Below are 5,693 nucleotides of genomic sequence, written 5' to 3'. Positions count from 1 at the left end.
CTGGCTGGATTATAACATGCTCACATAATTTAAAAAGAAACCTTCTCTTAGCTACCATGGCCAGGGGATCATCCTGAGCTCTGCTCTAGCCCTTTACACTCTTTTCGTGTGATTTGGATGATTTAGTTGGTGTTGGTCCTGCTTTGAGCAGGGGATTGGACTAGATGACCTCCTGAGGTCCCTTCCAACCCTGATATTCTATGATTCTATGATTTGGGGCAGGGTCTGTCTTTTCATGATGAGTGCATACAGCACCCAACACAATGATCCTTGATTGGGGCAGCGAAGCCTACCACAATATAGATAATAGTTAGGGCTGTTGGCTAATCACAGTTAACTCACACGATTAACTAAAAAAATATTAATCATGATTTTAAAAAGTAATCACAATTAATTGCAGTTTTGATCGTACTGTTAAACAATAGAATACCCATAGAAATGTATTCACTACTTTTGGATGCTTCTCTACATTTTCAATATATTGATTTAAATTACAGCACAGAATACAAAGTGTTACAAATATTTGCACTGTAAAAATTATAAACATAAGAAATAGTATTTTTCAATTTGCCTCATACAAGTACTGTACTGCAATCTCTTTATGGTGAAAGCACAACTTACAAATGTAGATTTTTTTTTTGTTACATAACTGCACTCAAAAACAAAACAATGTAAAACTTTAGAGCCTATAAGTCCACTCAGTCCTACTTCTTGTTCAGCCAATCGCTAAAACAAAGAAGTTTATTTGCATTTGCGGGAGATACTGCTGCTGGCTTCTTATTTAAGTCACCTGAAAGTGAGAACAGGTGTTCGCATGGCACTTTTGTAGCTGGCATTGTAAGGTATTTACATGCCAGATATGCTGAACATTCCTATGTCCCTTCATTCTTCAGCCACCATTCCAGGGGACATGCTTCCATGCTGATGACACTTGTTAAAAAAATGTGTTAATTAAATTTATGACTGAACTCCTTGGGAGAGAATTGTGTTTCCTGCTCTGTTTTACCCAAATTCTGCCATGCATTTCATATTATAGCAATCTCGGGTGATGACCTAACATATGTTGTTCGTTTTAAGAACACTTTCACTGCTGATTTGACAAGATGTAAAGAAGGTACCAATGTGAGATTTCTAAAGATAGCTATAACAATTTCAGAATCTGAAGTGCCTTCCAAAATCTGAGAGGGATGAGAGGTGTGGAGCATGCTTTCAGAAGTCTTAAAAAAGCAACCCTCTGATGCGGAAACTACAGAATCTGAACCATCAACAAAGGAAATCAACCTTCTGCTGGTGGCACCTGACTCAGATGATGAAAGTGAACATGCATCAGTCCACTCTGCTGTGGATTGTTATTGAGCAAAATCCGTCATCAGCATGAACACACATGCTCTGGTTGAAGCATGAAGGGACATATGAATCTTTAGCACATCTGGCACGTAAATATCTTGCAACACCGGCTACAACAGTGCCATGTGAACACCTGTTCTCACTTTCAGGTGACATTGTAACCAAGAAGTGAGCAGCATTATCTCCTGCCAGGGCCATCCCTAGCTATTCGGGGGCCCTCCACAGGGGAGGAGCGGGCCCCAGGTCTCTGCAGGGGGGGGGAGGGGGAACCACCCCCAGCACTCACCAGCAGCATGGCTGGGGTTGGGTTGCTGCACACCCGACGCTGGTGACTGCAGCCCTGGCCCTGCTGCAGAGCTCAGGAGAGTCGGGGCGGGGTTGGGCAGGGTTGGGAAGAGGTGGGGCTGGGGCAGGGGCGGAGGCCCTGGGGAAGAGCCAGAGCAGGGGCTGGACCAGCACGGAGCTGTGTACTTTGGGTATGGGTAAGGACGGCCCTGTCTCCTGCATATGTAAACAAACTTGTTTCTCTGAGTTACTGGCTGAACAAGAAGTAGGACTGAGTGGACTTGTAGACTCTAAAGTTTTACATTGTTTTATTTTTGAACACAGTTTTTTTTTGTACATAATTCTACTTTTGTAAGTTCAATTTTCATGATAAAGAGATTGCACTATAGTACTCATATTAGGTGAATTGAAAAATACTATTTCTTATGTTTTTCAGCACAAATATTTGTAATAAAAAATAAATACAAAGTGAGCACTGTAATTTAGCTACAGCTAATCAGGAAAGAGATCTTGGAGTCATCATGGATAGTTCTCTGAAGATGTCCACGCAGTGTGCAGAGACGGTCAAAAAAGCAAACAGGATGTTAGGAATCATTCAAAAAGGGATAGAGAATAAGACAGAGAATATCTTATTGCCCTTATATAAATCCATGTGTAAAGGAGTGGACTCACCCCTGTGGTGCCTCCTGCTGGTCTGTTCCGGGAATTAGCTCGTTCCAGCTCTGGAGTGCCCTCTGCAGGCTGACGAAGTGGGTATTCACACACGAAAGCTCATGCTCCAATACGTCTGTTAGTCTATAAGGTGCCACAGGACTCTTTGCTGCTTTTACAGATCCAGACTAACACGGCTACCCCTCTGATACTCTGCAGGCCGGTGATCCACCTGTCCTCTGGCCCCCGTGTCCCTCTCTGGACCCTGGTACCTCTGTAACTGGAGTGCTTCCCCCTGGCAGTACCCATCAGTCTTAGGGCCTCCCCTCCCCGGGGAACCCCCACCCACTGTTCCCACCTCGCCTCAGTATCAGGCTACTGCCAGTCATCATCTAGCCCCCACGCCTACTCATCACTGGCAAGGAGGGTTTGGACCTGCTGCCTTTGCCTACCCCTGGGTTGCCCTCTGCAACCCCCAGTACCTGTTAGCCCAATGCTAGGCCATTCTTATGTTCTTATATACACGTTATATTCCATGTTGTAATTGAAATCAATATATTTGAAAATGTCGAAAACATCCAAAAATATTAACAGTGCAATGAATCGTGTGATTAATCATGATTAATTTTTTTAATTGCTTGACAACCCTAATAATAATAATCTGTCTCCAGCTCCCTCCCCTGTCTCTTTCCAGTCCCTCCTTCTCAAAGGCCATCTCTGGCCCAGCTCTCTCTCATATCGAAGGCTGCTTTTCACCCATGTCTGGCCCTCTCACTCTCGCTCCCAAACTCTCACTTCAATTTTAACTTTGATAACATCACTGACATGACAAGGAATACAAGTGTCATCCAAGCTAACAGCCCTGAGTGTCTGCTTCGAAGGAGGTCTCATGGATTTGATAGGCTCGTTTTTGCATCACTGTCCATTTCTGAGGTGGTAGCAGGATACCATCATTCTCTGTCCTCCAGTTCCATCCTCCCGCCCCAGACGGCTCTTTTTCACTGCCAGACCCTTTTCCCCAGAACTCACTCTGTCTTGTTTAAGGCAGTCCCCCTACAGCACCTGCCTGTCTCTCACCTCCTCTCAGCATTCATGCTAGGAAGGGAATTCAATATGGGTTGGATAATCAGGTCTCCGTTACCAGCACCAACGAAGATGACTCTGCCTGATGTGATCACTACACTCAGGGAAAATTTGTTTCATCTCCATGATAGGTCCTTCCCTGTGGGTCTTTTCAGACCTTCCCCCTTCAGCATGCATGGTATGCACATCTCATGCAAGCACGCAGCTTCTGCTTATACAGCAGTCACTACTGCTCCTTTGGTGTTTCTCTTGTCATCTCCACCACCCTTTATAATTCTGTAAAGCTGGGAGAGGGGTTGTATTCAGTTACAACCCCTCCTCTGCCCAGTCCCCAGATGGAGAGGAGAACGGAAATGGGGAGCTTCCAAAATGGCTATAAAGAGACCTGTCCATTCGCCACGCTGGCCTCTTCCCCCATCCTACGGTCACCGCACAGCGAAGATGAAGAGAAGATGACAGTAGGGCTGCAAAGAACGTGAAAAGTGATGTAAGGGGCTGGAGAACACCAAGTTTCCACCTATATTGATAACTGTGGACTTGCAGCACCCTCTAGTATCAAGTTGTGGTATGGCCAGGAATTCTTCTTATATAGTCTGTGTTTTCTCTCTCCTTGATTTATAAATGGAAGCAACACACCTTTGAGTTTGTTCAGATCTCATAGTCCAGAGCACAGGGTTGAGTTTTGGCTATTTATCAAATCCAGATCCCTAGCCTTTGAGGTTTGCTCCATGCCTCTTTCTCAGAGGTGGGTAGGAACTGCTTTTCCTAGCCAATGAAATCTCAAAAAGGTTCACAACTTTTTTCCATTCAGCCCTGGGATGAAATCAAGAAGTTTCAAAAAAAGAAAAGACACCCAGCACCACCCCATCAGAGTTTGATTCAGCACAGGGATGTGAACATGGCTCTCACACAGTCCAGGCGAGTACCTTAGCCATTGGATCACAGAGTCTGTCTATTGCTTTTTGTGGCCCACTGAATATTTAATAATTTATACAAAATGGAACAACTCCAACAGGAGTGATTGATCAGGCCCCACTCCAGAATAGCCTTTTGGTTGGGGCACTCGCCGGCATAGGAGTAGTGGTGTCGTCCAGAACAGCGCAGGAGAGGTCATGCTAAGCGGCGGATGCTATTTGGAGAAAGCCATTTTGTTCTCCATGCAGCAAAAGTGAAGGGTTGCCATTGCAGTGCAATCTGGCCCCACTACAGCCCAGTCTAGAAGAGAGCCAAGTTCAAGTCCCTCTTCAGTCTGGCTGACAGGAAGAACTTGAAGGTCTCCCAGGTGAGGGTTCTAATTACAGGGTATTGCCTAATCTCTGAGGTGCGCTCTGGTTTTGACCAGAAATTCCACCCTGGACCCCAGGCGCCTGTTGTGTATTTGGTTGTCATGGTTTTTGTTCCTATGGCAACTGAGTTAGATTATTAGGGGATAGCCCAGCCTGTTTCGGCCGGTTGGGTGAGCTCTGTGTCTGTAAATAAAATGGTAGTTTTGTTAGCTGTCTGCTGTCTGGCCTCAAGTGATTTCTTCCTAAACCGGCTGCCCCCAAGGATATAACAGCGCCTTCTCAATGGAAGTTGCATCAAAGCAGATACGTTTCAAGCAAAAGATGTCAGTTTTGACGCATCAGCGTTTTCTGACAAAATTTTTGTCCAAAAGTTCCCAATCGGCTCCCGCTCTTTAGCCTTTAGAAGACTGCCTGGGTGCCACATGGCTGACCCCTGTGTTTGGAAGGCTTGTTGTGCGAGGAGCACTAGTCCCAGGTCAAGGAAGGCTTGTATTAGTATCCCTTGAGGCAGCTCAGGGCAGGGGTTTGTGTGGGTGGAATCAGGGCCTGTCCCACATCTCTGGTGCTAGGAATGACTTCTGAGAGCCACGGAGCTGGGCCAGGGGCCTCGTACCTATTGTACCACCACCCACAGAAGACGGATGTGGTGTCTTGTGGATGAAGGGCTTAGTGGTGGTCCTCTCTCTTCCCGCACCACTCATATGGAGCCTCTGCTGCTACGGCACGCAGCAGCGGTTTACCAATACGCACCACTGCCATATGGTAATTTATGACAGGAAGTGAAGCAGACTGAATCCACCTGAAAGGGTAGAGGGGAGTTTAAGTAAGCAGAATGTCGGCCTGAACAATGGACTCTGATTAGGACACCAGATTTGATTGTACTACTCTTATGAAAAGTCACTGTGGGATAACCTGTTACGCTGTATGGAATATGGGAGACACTTCAGGATATTGTTGATGCCAATAATATAAAATTGCAACGAATCGGACCAGATATGCTGTGTAAGCTATCTGTGAAAATGTTATGATTTGCCAAGTATG

This window comes from Mauremys mutica, chromosome 1, assembly GCF_020497125.1.
Source record: "Mauremys mutica isolate MM-2020 ecotype Southern chromosome 1, ASM2049712v1, whole genome shotgun sequence".
NCBI lineage: Eukaryota > Metazoa > Chordata > Testudines > Geoemydidae > Mauremys > Mauremys mutica.
Note: the sequence above shows the minus strand (reverse complement) of the source record.